Source organism: Eublepharis macularius, chromosome 4 (assembly GCF_028583425.1).
Source record: "Eublepharis macularius isolate TG4126 chromosome 4, MPM_Emac_v1.0, whole genome shotgun sequence".
Classification (NCBI taxonomy): domain Eukaryota; kingdom Metazoa; phylum Chordata; class Lepidosauria; order Squamata; family Eublepharidae; genus Eublepharis; species Eublepharis macularius.
The window spans coordinates 186,082,734-186,095,567 of NC_072793.1; the positions used below are offsets into that span (position 1 = coordinate 186,082,734).

Here is a 12,834-nt window from a genome sequence, read left to right on the forward strand (position 1 = left end):
CTGCTCTGCTCCTAATACCAGCTGAGTTAAGGCAGGGATGGAAATTTCCACCTGCTCCGCTCCTAATATTAGCTGGGTTAAGGTGTGTGTGGGGGGGTGAGTATTGCCAGCTGTTCCGCTCCTAATACCAGCTGCATGAAAGCGAGGGGCTGGTATTGCCACCTGTTCCCCTCCCGAACCCAGCCTGGCCTTTCAGCCACGGCACGTTTTCTGGAGGGACACGGTGCCTTGACTGGGCTTCCCTGCACGGCAGTACCCTCTGGTGGTGCACCAGGGTATAAAGTGAGTTGTCTGACACACGCTTACTCAATTATATAGTAGGATACTGAATTACAGACTATATTATTGTATTGCTTCATTGCATTGCTTTCTATTTTTGTAAGTCAATTAATCTGATATAACACATTTCATATTATGAGTACTTCTACAGTTTCTCCCCCTATGTGATTTCTTTGATGGACAATAAGTCTTCCACTCTGATTGAAGCTTTTTCTACACTCCAGACACTTATATGGTTTCTCCTCTGTGTGAATTCTTTGATGGAGAGCAAATGTTCCACTCTGACCGAAACTTTTCCCACACTCTAGGCATTTCTATGGCTTCTCCCCTGTGTGAATTCTTTGATGGACAATAAGTACTCCACTGCGAGAGAAGCTTTTTCCACATACCAGGCATTTATATGGTTTCTCACTTGTGTGAATCCTTTGGTGGGAAGAAAGGTGTCCACTGCCCATGAAGCTTTTTCCACACTCTAGGCATTTATATGGCTTCTCCCCTGTGTGAATTCTTCTATGGGTAGTAAGGTTTGCAGTATGACTGAAGCTCTTTCCACACTCCAGGCATTTATATGGCTTCTCCCCGTGTGCGTTCTTTGGTGGGAAGTAAGTTTTCCACTCTGACTGAAACTTTTTCCACATTCCAGGCATTTGTATGGTTTCTCGCCTGTGTGAATCCTTTGGTGGGAAGAAAGGTGTCCACTGCCCATGAAGCTTTTTCCACACTCTAGGCATTTATATGGCTTCTCCCCTGTGTGAATTCTTCTATGGGTAGTAAGGTTTGCAGTATGACTGAAGCTCTTTCCACACTCCAGGCATTTATATGGCTTCTCCCCTGTGTGCGTTCTTTGGTGGGAAGTAAGTTTTCCACTCTGACTGAAACTTTTTCCACATTCCAGGCATTTGTATGGTTTCTCGCCTGTGTGAATCCTTTGGTGGGAAGAAAGGTGTCCACTGCCCATGAAGCTTTTTCCACACTCTAGGCATTTATATGGCTTCTCCCCTGTGTGAATTCTTCTATGGGTAGTAAGGCTTGCACTACAACTGAAGCTCTTTCCACACTCCAGGCATTTATATGGCTTCTCCCCTGTGTGCGTTCTTTGGTGGGAAGTAAGTTTTCCACTCTGACTGAAACTTTTTCCACATTCCAGGCATTTAAATGGTTTCTCCCCAGTATGAATTCTTCGATGAGAATGAAGACTTCCACTGTCATGGAAGCCTTTCCCACAATGCAAACATTTATATGGTTGCTCCCCTGTATGAATTCTTCCATGGGAAGTAAGATGTCCCCTCTGACTGAAGCACTTTCCACACTCCAAGCATTTATATGGCTTCTTCCCTGTGTGAGTTCTTTGATGGCAAGTAAGGCTTCTGTTCTCAGTGAAGCTTTTCCCACACTCCCGGCATTTATATGGTCTCTCACCTGTGTGAATTCTTCGATGGGCATTAAGATTTCCCATCATACTGAAGCTTTTCCCGCACTCCAGGCATTTATATGGTTTCTCGCCTGTGTGAATTCTTTGATGTCTATTAAGGTTTCCCCCAGCAGTGAAGCTTTTTCCACATTCCAGACATTTGTATGGTTTCTCACCTGTATGAATTCTTCGATGGGTATTAAGTTTTCCCCTTTCACTGAAGCTTTTCCCACACTCCAGACAATTATATGGTTTGTCCGTTTTCTCCCTTTTATGGATTTTCTGATTCACATTTTTATCTGATTTTTCAGGAAATTCCCCCCCACTTGCTGGGCACTCATTTCTGTCTTCATGCAAGCCACCACCCTGTAAAAGACCAGAATTATGCATTCCTGCAGGAGGGCGTTTTCCCATCTCTGTCCTCAGTGCATCCCAATGTTCATCTCCCTCTTTCAGATCTGAATAAGTATCTCCATTTTCCATCACTCCATGCTCAGATGTTTCATTCGCTGACTCCCATATGCCTCCTGCCAAAAGAAGAGAAACCTGGTGTGACATTACGACACTTTCCCACATATCTGTGTTAGAGTTTTCTATTTTCCTTTGAAAAGGCTGCATTTGCAATCTCTGAAGGCTCAGAAGTTAAACTCATTTAGCCTGTAGCCATCCCCTCCCCGCCCCCACTCACTCAATTCCTTCTAAATTCCAAGCTGACCAAATTGGCAGGGCAGCCCAGAGGGACAAAAGAAAGGGAATGCACCATGGAGATCTCTTGCCTCAAAATCACCCATTTTAGGTTTCTCTTCTCCTGCCAGGATGAATTTACAGGGGGGAGTGGATGGTGGGGGACTTGTGGGGAGAAGGAGGTCACCTTATAAGAGAGGGACGGACATGCATGCTTTAATAAACACAAGAGAAGGTCTGTAGAGAAGAGGCCCGCCAGAGGGAGAAGAAAATCTGACAGGGAAAAATCTCTGAAATTTCTGCCTTTCTCCTTAACATGAAAGAGGTTTTATTCCTCATGGGTAAAGGCTTTGATGTGAAGTAAGGTGTGAACTGTGACTGGAGCTTTTTCCACACTCCAGGCATTTATATGGTTTCAAACCTGTGTATATTCTTTGATAAGAAATTAGGGTATTTTTCTGCCCAAACCTTTTCTCACATTTTCATTCCTTTATGGGCATTTATGCTCCTCTGAATATCGGATTTTTCAGAAAATCGTTCCCCACTTGAGGAATCTCCCTCATTCCTATTGTCTTTTTCATATAGTTTGAGAAGTTGTGGAATTTCATGAGAATTACTCTGTAAAAGACTGGATTTATTCCTCCCCCTAAGTGGGTGCTTTCCCTCCTTCCTCAGAGCGTTATAAAATTCAGTGTTCTCTTTGACATTGCTTTCTAGCACGTATTCAGCCATTCATCTGTTGATGTAACATGAACATTACTCAACACGCATATGAAGAAGACTCCAGTGTCACTCTATGTGCATTCACTGCAAGATGTGAACAGAGCTAACATGGACTGGCAGGTTCTGACTGATTGGAGATCTCCTGGAATCACAACGGGTCTCCAGGCCACAGAGATCAGTTCACCTGGAGAAAATAGCTACTTTTGGGGGTGGACTCTATATAAAATTATGCCATACCGAGGTCCTTTCCTTCCCCAAACCCCACTTTCTCCAGGTTCCACCCCCCTAGGGGCATGCACTCCCCACAAAGCCACGATCATTAAGGGCAGCGGGGGGGGGCAGGCTTGCCTGCCTTGCCCCCCAAAAGCCTAGAGTGCCAGTCTCCAGGTGGTGGCTGGAGATCTCTCAGGATTACAACATATCTCCAGGTGACAGAACTCAGTTCCCCTGGAGAAAATGGCTGCCTTGGAAGGTAGGCTCAACGGGCATTATATCCACCTGAGGTCCCTCCCCTCTCAAAGCCCACCTTCTCCAGGCTTCACTTCCCCCCATTCCCAGAAATGTCCCAATCTGAAGCTGGCAACCCTATAAGTCCCAATGGGGAGGTGAGGGGGCCACGCTGGGGCAAAGGGGGGCATGTCAGCAGGCATACCTCGCTCACCTCCCCCCAAGTTACAATGGGGGCAAGGGCAGGGGGCCCAGAGGTGGGCATGCCCCCCTGCCCTCCTTCCCCTGCCCCAGATCCGGGTGCTGGGGAGGGGGCAGTGGCCAGCCAGGCCCCCCTGCCCTTTCTAGAGCCCGTTGTATTTTTTGCTACAACGAGCTTTGTTTATAGTATCCCATAATTGCCATCAAAGATGACTGTACTTGGGTTGACACTCTGAACCATCTCAAACACTGTAAGGCTCTCTTTGCTGGACATCAGAGGGAAGGTCACCGGGGAATGAGTCTCTTCCCAGGCTGAGGGCACTTCAGGGACAGAGGAACGGACAGTGCTCTGGCCGGAGGAGAACAAGGGCTGGCAGCTCACACTGGGCCCAGAGAGTCACAGTTGGGAATACCAAAGGGTAGAGAGTATCCCTTCTGGGCTGGGCTGCCAGGAGGACATGAGGAAGAAGCTGGCTTGGTCTTAAACCATTTTGTCATTCCTGAATTTCTTTACTCCTAACTCCATCTTGAGCCCCTCTTCCTGAATTTACAAGACAGAAGACCCAAATATTGAAACCAAGCTAATGGATCATTTTCTAAAAGCCTGCAATATCAAGAGTCAATATTTTATCATCCTTTAGGCTGTCTACATGGCAGGCTCATACTCAATTTCTTTTATCCTTGCTCTGTTTGTTGCTCTTTGTGTTCCCCTTTTCTTTTCTTGTCGAACCTCTTCTCATTTTGCATTCCCTCTGATTCATCTTTGGGATGGATCGTGTTTACCAAGGGAGAAAAAGGGAGGGGGTAGCTGTGATCTCTATCCCAATTCAGTTTGCAAGTGACAGGACTTACTCCCAGCAGTCTCTGAGGCAAAAACTGGGAGGTGCACAAAGCAGAGGTCAGCCATTAATGGCAGGAGCAGAAGGGGATTTCAGACCATTCTTGTTTATAGAAATGAAACGCGTAACTCCCATATATCGGTGAATCCCGTTACAGACCTACCTGTCAATCCTTCATCTTCATCACACCCAGGGACAAACAGCTGTTCCTCTTCCTCCAGCCAGGATATAAGGCCAGGTATGCAAATTACAGGACCTTTTCCAGGAGGAAACAAAATCACAATTATGGCTCTTTTGTGTATGCACCCAGAGGAGTTAGCTGTGTTAGTCTGCAGTTGCAAAATAGTAAAGAGTCCAGTAGCACCTTTAAGACGAAGCATCTGATGAAGAGACCTGTGATTCTCGAAAGCTTATGCTACAATAAAGTTGGTTAGTCTTAAAGGAGCTACTGGACTCTTTACTATTTTGTGTACGCATGAAAGCCACCTGACTCAGGCCTTCCACAAATAAGACAGCTGGACCAGAGTTCCTCCATCTGGCATTGGCAGTTAAGTGCCCAATGCTTGCCCAACTGGGAACAAAGTAACAGAAGGGAATCCAGAGGTGTTCTTACCTTGAGACTCCCCCAGCCATACACACTCTGGGCACCAGCCTTTAAAGCTCTCCTGGGTCCCTGGGCCATCCAAAGACAGGGCTAGAGGGACCGCACCTTCTATCAACCCAGATGCAATAAAATGCCATTCCAAGAGGCAGGAGCCTTCTTCCCATGGAAAGGCCACTGCTCCTTAGTCAAGGCACCTTTTCTTGGCTCTCCACCCCCCCCCCCCAATTCCCCAGCCATGATTAATGGACAGTGTTTGGCCCATAACAGGACAACATAGAGGCATTCCATGCCTCTCAAAAATGTCCCCCACTATGAAGACTGGCACAGAAAGAAATGGATCCTCACCCACAGAGGCCACATTCCCAAAATTCTCCAGCATGACTTCCTTGTACAGGGCTCTCTGGGCTGGGCTCAGCAGGCTCCACTCCGCCTTGGAGAAATACACGGCCACCTCTTCGAAGGACACCTGACCCTGGAAGAAGAAGAAAGTGGTTCTTTATATTGCTGGTCCCTGAGGAAAAAAGACATGGATATTAAAACCATTCTTGTCCAGCAGCAACAGCCTGGGGGTTTCCCTTCCCAGTGCCCCCAAATGGTTAAGTGACTGGGTCCAGAAGCAGCACTCTGCTGTTCAAATCCCACTACTGCCAGGAGCTCAGCAGCTGGCCCTACTGGACTCCTCTTCCGCCCGATCCAGATACGCAGAGGGTGTGCCAGCTCTGAGAAGAAGGCCCTTCCTGAGAGGGGAGCATTCGAACCCACAAAAGGACGCTGATATTTGGCTGACTGGAAAGCTGACTGGAAAGTAATGGAAGAGACATGAATGGTTTTTAACACCCTCCCCACTTCGATTGGCAAATGGTGAGCAGGACCAGTCAGCCACTTAAAAAAAACCATCTGGGACACACATTAGACATTTCAGAGCGTTTGATCCTTCTAGCATAAAGTGTTTTGAAAATGGTTCTTAAATGGGTTGGGAGGCAATCTGAAAGCCTGGTTCACATTATCAAGTAATTTAAACGTTTTTCAAGGACCAGCCAAAAACCACAAAACAGCCACCCCTTCTGAGGAGAGACCCCCGGTTTTATTCAGTCCTGAGCGTCCAGGGCAGATTTGGATCTTCTGACTTTTCTGATTCTGAGGGGAGAGCGGCCATTGTTTCTTGGTCCCTGCACGCCTCCGTCCAGCCCGAGGTCTTTTTCCTTGGGCACAAATGAAGCCGGTTTTGAAGAGGCTCCTCGACCACCGTCTTCCAACTCTAAAGTACTCTGGAAGGGGTTTTAGTGAGGGCCTCTCACAAGAACATCAGCCCCCCACAAACCCCAAGGGCAAGAAACATTCCTCATGACTCAAAATCTAGCTTTCCCTGAAGGGTCCTTTGGAGTCTGTCCTGATGAAAGTATTTTTATTGCCCTGCTTGGGGTTCTCTGAACACGCCATCCTAGGCAGGGGGGCACCATTTTCTGGCCTCCCAAGTGGGCAGCCTTGACATATTGCAGTGCTGGCAAGGGCATGGAGCCCCCTCCCCTGAGCCTTGCAGCCGAGAAGGAAGCGTCCCTGCCTTCCCCCCACGCCCCATACCTGGGCTGCCTGCATGGCTGGTCTTTCCTCCTCACCACACGGGGGAGACAGCAGAAAAGCCATCAAGGACGTCTTTTTGCTGCTGCCTGGGAGGGCGAGAAAGAAAAAATGTTAGGAAACTCTTTCTGATGCATACAAATTTCTCTCTCTTTCAGCTTTTCATTTGGGAACCCTCCTGCCTTCCCTCCCCATTACTGAAAAAAGAACCAGCCAAGCCCCCATCTCTTCCCTCCTCCTGTAGCCATTGCTTCTTCCTCAATGTGCCATGGTGGAACCCAAGAGCGCATCATCTGTCCAACTGCCAAAGGAGCAGGGTTCGGATTCCGCACTCAAGTTTTTGCCGGGAGCTCAGGGCTCTCCACCAGGGGGACCAAGGGCCTCTCCCTGATGCAGGAAGAGAAACCTGGGAGGAGGCACAGTCTAGCCTTGAATATTGTTCCACTGGTCTTTCAGGTTATATCTTCACAACAAAAAAGGCTGGAGGCTTATTTTTAAAATGATTTTTTTAAAGTATCAGATCAAAGCTGAGAATTCAGAGAAGTCGATGCAAATTCTATTATTCGTTTATAGATATGTAAAACTCCGCCCCCCCACCCCATAAGAGGTACTGGATTGGGTCTCCTCTTTGGGTCCTTTTTTGCGGGGACTTCCCTGGCTCAAGAGCCACAGTCCCTGTCTGCCACTCAATGCCCCCCCTTTCCCACTCCCTCGGCCCTTCCTGCAACTCCCCTCCTGCATCTGCCCCATTCTTCTCCCCCCAAAATCTCCCCCTCAGGCCCATCACTCCCCCCACCTGTATCCACTCCCCCACCCCCCACCCCCGTTTCTTTCCCCCTTTCTCTATCTAAACATATTTTTGTGTAATTTGAAGCCTCTGGAGCCCCTCCAACCTCCAAGGGTGCTGGGTTCGGATCCCTCCCCAAACCCACTGCAGGGAACTTTGGGGCCTCTGCAGAAAGCGGCCGAGGGGCAGGAGGGGCGGTGGGAGGAATTTGGCGGAGGAAGGATAGGAATTGGGTAAGGGGAACTCTCTCTCACCCCCTGCTGGGCCCCCTCCTTCCTCTCTGCTTTGGGTCTTGCATTGCAACCCCCACCCCACATTCCCCCTGCCTTCTTCCCCTCCAAAGCCCCTTTCGGCTCACCAGATTCCCTCCCAGCCATGCAAGCCGAGAGACAAAGAAAAGGGTCTGCAAAGGGGGAGGGCAGGAAACGGCTTTCCCAGGTCCCCCCGCCCTCTCTCCCGCCCCCAATTTGCCTCTCTAGGACTGTGGGTCTCTCTCTTTAACCCTTAGGGAGCACTTCCCCAGTCCAGGGGACCAGGAGGAAAAAGGCGAGCGGAGCATGCCAGGAAAGGGCAGGTTAAATTAAGCAACTACAATGTCCCACAGCAAGGGGTCTGGCCCCATTGTGCCCGTTTCAATGGGATGGTGTAAAATGAGACATATAAACTATTACCTGTTATGATTTGAGAGTAACGGACTGCACAGAAGTATAGTCTGCAGTCTTTTATCCCTTTATCAAAGCATCTGTTTGAGACATCTCTTACAGCTCCTGTCCCCATCCCATTTCTTTTCATGCCAGTTTGGTGTAGTGGTTAAGAACGGCAGGACTCTAATCTGGAGAATTGGGTTTGATTCCCCTGCTCCTCCACTTGAAGACAGCTGGGTGACCTTGGGATAGTCACAGCTCTGTGGAGCTCTCTCAGCCCCACCCACCTCACAGGGTGATTGTTGTTGTGGAGATAATAATAACATACTTTGTAAACTGCTCTGAGTGGGTGTTAAGTCGTCCTGAAGGGTGGTATCTACATCAAATGTTGTTGTTATTCAAATTATCCAAAAAATAATCAACAATAATCAGAGGTCACATGTTATTATTGATTGGCCTTGCTAAGCTGATACAAGTTTCCACCTGAGACCTTAGTATCAACTAGATATTAACGTAATATGTACGCTGTTCCAAGTTGCGCCATCTTTTGCAGTTCTGCAGGTGTTATGTCAGAAAGCTGCAGTTTTTCCATGTGAACTGCAAAGTTTTTCAAGATGGTTCCAAGGGCCCCGATGACAAAGGGGACTACTGTTGCATTCTTCTTCCATAGTCGGATCGTTTCTATTGCCAGATCTCTATATTTAATCATTTTTTCTTGTTCTCTTTCTTCAACTCTGGCATCCTCAGGAATTGCAATGTCGATTATCCAGACTTTCCGATTTTCCACGATTGTTATGTCTGGTGTATTATGTTCAAGGTGCCAATCAGTTTGAATTCTGAAATCCCACAAGATCTCTTGACTTGTTCATTTTCTAGCAGATTTTCCACCTGATGTTCCCATGAATTCTTTGATACTGGCAAGTTATACTTTTTACACAACAATGAATCAGGTTTGCGACCCTGGCTGAATCCACACTTCCTTTTTGTTTCTGCACCTTTTTCACAACCACAGCGCTGTTCAAGCAGATACTCATACGCTTTCCCATTCCACATGTTCCCCGCCATCACCGCGCCACAATTGCGTCTCCTTTCCATACCACATGATAATAGTGGAAATCTGTTTTTGTCCGCCCCCCCCCACTTTTTTTTAAAGGGTTGTCATAGTGCATTTACACAATAAAGAAAGGTCGGTATACTGCAAAACCTACTTCAGTGAGCAGTGGTTTGCATGGGAAAAGAAACAGATGATGGTCCTTTATCTTACCATCCGTTACTTTCCGCTCTCGGCTTTGAATGGAACCTGGTAGTCCCCCCAGTATAAATACTCTGGCTTTTCCCTGTCTCTGCCTACATAAGAGTTGGAATATCAGTATAGCGCAAAATAAACTTTTTTTTTTTTAAAAAGGGAAGTGACATGCGCCGTCAACTCTGACGACGGAGGAGGGAGCCGCTCACTATAACACTGATTGTGCCACGAAGACGCACTGGGAGGGTGAATGTGATGATGCACAGCATGGTAGTGGAATGAACCTGATTGCCATGACTGTGCAAGATAAGCGGATGGTGGTGAGTGCGTGTGGATTTGGCCCCTGTCATGTCTATCTTTGTAGTCCGTCTGTGCAATTTTGCTGCATTCACAAATAAGGTGGGACACAGCTTCATCTTTTTCCTGGCAAAGTCGGCGTTTTGGATTTTCACTGGTTTTCTGAATTTTGTCTTTCATAACATTCATTTGTAAAGCTTGTTCTTGTGCTGCGAAAACCAGACCTTCAGTTTCTTTCCTGTTTGTACCCATCTTCAACCATGCCCAGGTCAAGCTGTTGTCGCTTTTTCCTTCAATATTTTTTAGATACAGCCTGTGTAAGGGTTTGTTCTTCCAGCCATTGAATCTATTCTCGAGCTGTTTCTTCTTGTATTCAGCATTTATTTTTAATATGCTCTCTGTTTTTACTGCCTGAAGTCATTTTTCTGTACTTCTGCTGATGTAATCATTCAGGCCTCTTTTTTCTTCTTCCACTACAGGATGTACTTGTTGTTGTTTGTTATTGTTGTTCAAATTATACGAAACACAATCAGTAATGAACAAAGATCACATGCGATCATTGATTGGCCTAGCTGAGTTGACACAAGTTTTGACCAGAGACCTAAGTATCAGCCAAGTATTGGAAATGATGATGATGATGATGGTGATGATGATGATGCACAGAGTCCAGTAACCTCAAATCCTTTCATATCCCCAGAATATTTCTATCTGCTGCAAGTCCTGCCACTATTCAACCATTACTCTGTGGGTGTGTGTGTGTATATAAGGCCAGGAGTCGAACTATCTCCCACCCCTCAGACACAAGCCCCCTCCCATTCAAAGGAGTAGCTTCATAACCTGGGGGGGGGGGGTGCTGCTGACTGCTGGCCAGGGGTTGGAGGGTCAGGTGGGCGGTCCATGCTCTGATCACATCCAAGTTAGATGACTTTGATGCATCTCAAGTGGGGCTGCCTTAGAAAACAGACATTTTAGCTCATCCATTCTGCAGAGGCCAGGATGCCACCAGGGGTGGAACACTGATCAATGCCCCCCCATGCTGGAAGACCTGCCCCGTCTACCCGTCTGCTTCAGGGCACAAGACCAAGTGCCATTTCTTACCTTTGGGGCCCTAAATGGCTCGGGGACAGGGCCCCTGAAGAACCTGGATCTGCCAGGTCCTGGTACTGCTCTCTAACCACTACACTGCACTCTCTCTCTCTATTCATTGTTTTTATACGAAGAAGTGTCCCATTTTGAATATCTGAAAATGGTATAGTGCAGAGCCACTAGGCCAGAGAATCTTGTAACAAATTTAGTGTCACTTTGTAGTTACACATTTCTATAATGTAAAAATCTAACATTTCTAAGAATGTACAGTGCATTCCTAAACAGTCACTGCAGTCTAAACCTAAGGAAATCAATGAAATAATTAGGAATAAGTTTGCATAGGCTTACACAATCTAGCAAACTGTATAAGACACAGTATCAAAGGGCCATATGAGATCCCTGCCTTGAAAGCACATTTTTGCACCCTGGTGGGGCCATAAAGTGGTCAGTAATGGACTTGATGTGTCAATGATAGTTAAGTTTTGGGTAACCCCAGAAATATCTTGAGGACCCAGGATGATACATGACTATGAATCATTTTTTCCCTATGGTGGTGGCTCCCGAAAATGGTGGATGTGTGGTTTTTGTGGTGTGATTCTAGATGTGTTGATCCACAGGAGTTAGCCGTGTTAGTCTGTAGTAGCAAAATCAAAAAGAGTCCAGTAGCACCTTTAAGACTAACCAATTTTATTGTAGCATAAGCTTTCGAGAATCAAGTTCTGACGAAGAGAACTTGATTCTCGAAAGCTTATGCTACAATAAAATTGGTTAGTCTTAAAGGTGCTACTGGACTCTTTTAGATGTGTTGAGTTATTGTAGAGTGAATTGGGGGTGACCAAACACCAGGATTCAGAGGATCCATGAGGATCCCTGCTTCGGAGCCACGCTTTTGTGCCATGAAAGCTGTGTGTGTGTCATTTGGTCGTGCAATCTGTGGCTATGAACAGGGTTTGATGGGGAGTTTGGGGGGACCCCATGTAAAAATCCTGAGGCTCCATGAGGATTTGTGCCTTGGATTCATGTGCTTGCGCTGTGACAGTGCCCTGAAGCAGTGGGTGCGTAATTCTTATGGTTCTGTGCATAGACTAAGAAATGAGCTGCAAAGTAAAGGTGGTTTTTATTTTGTTTCATTGTACAAACTCACATTCTGGGCTAGGGTTGCCAGCTCCAAGTTGGGAAATTCCTGGAGATCTGGGGGGTGAAACCTGGAGAAAGTGGGGTTTGGGGAGGGAAAGGACCTTGGCATGGCATAATTCCATAGAGTCCACCCCCCAAAGTAGCCATTTTCTCCAGGTGAACTGATCTCTGTGGCCTGGAGACCAGTTGTAATTCCAGGAGATCTCCAGCCATTACCTGGAGGCTGGCAACCTTATTCTGGGCAGGGCAAAGCCAGAAGCGGATCTTCTTTGCTTTCTGGAGAGTCCACCGAAGGGTTAAAGGGAAGGAGCCTCCATGCCTAGAGAGGGCAGAAGAGGGAGGCCACCTGACCAGGCAGAGTCACTTCCTGTTCCAGTTTTGGGGCGCGTCTGTGTTGTGCGCGAGTGTGGTTCGTTGAGGGGGAGGCCGGGCAGCCCCGGAGGACTGTTTGCAAAATAGGTAAGGGCTGCAGCCGTATCTCCTTTGCCTCCCTGCTGTGGGACGATTAACCAGAGCAATGCATTTCTCAAAGCGCTTTTCTGCTCGCTCTCTAGAAGCTCCTCTTTTCTGGAGGTGGAGCTGAGCTCTTCCTGGAATAGGCGCCTTCTGCCATATTTTCTCTGCGTCTGCTGCTTTCTGTGACCTCTAGTCGAAAGGCTTCTCTTTCAGCATCTCTTTGTGTTATTTTATTTACATTAGTCATAGTCTGTGTTTCCCAGTGAGACTCAAGGGAGATCACAGAGTGTGATCAATGGCTAGGGCAGTCATAGAAACAGTGGGCTGGATGGGGCCTCTAGGGTCATCTAGTCCAACCCCCTTTATAATGCAATAAACTCTATGTCCTCAGGGCCGGATGAATTGCATCTAAGGG

The 12,834-nt window shown here is 47.3% G+C and overlaps 1 protein-coding gene and 1 pseudogene across 1 annotated transcript in view; one reads left to right on the forward strand and one right to left on the reverse strand.

Annotated features, from left to right (window-relative positions):
- Positions 1 to 12,834, forward strand: part of LOC129326942 (zinc finger protein 420-like) — a 35,862-nt gene that overhangs the window by 13,448 nt on the left and 9,580 nt on the right. The window lies entirely within an intron of this gene.
- Positions 212 to 4,827, reverse strand: LOC129328467 (zinc finger protein 883-like; annotated as a pseudogene).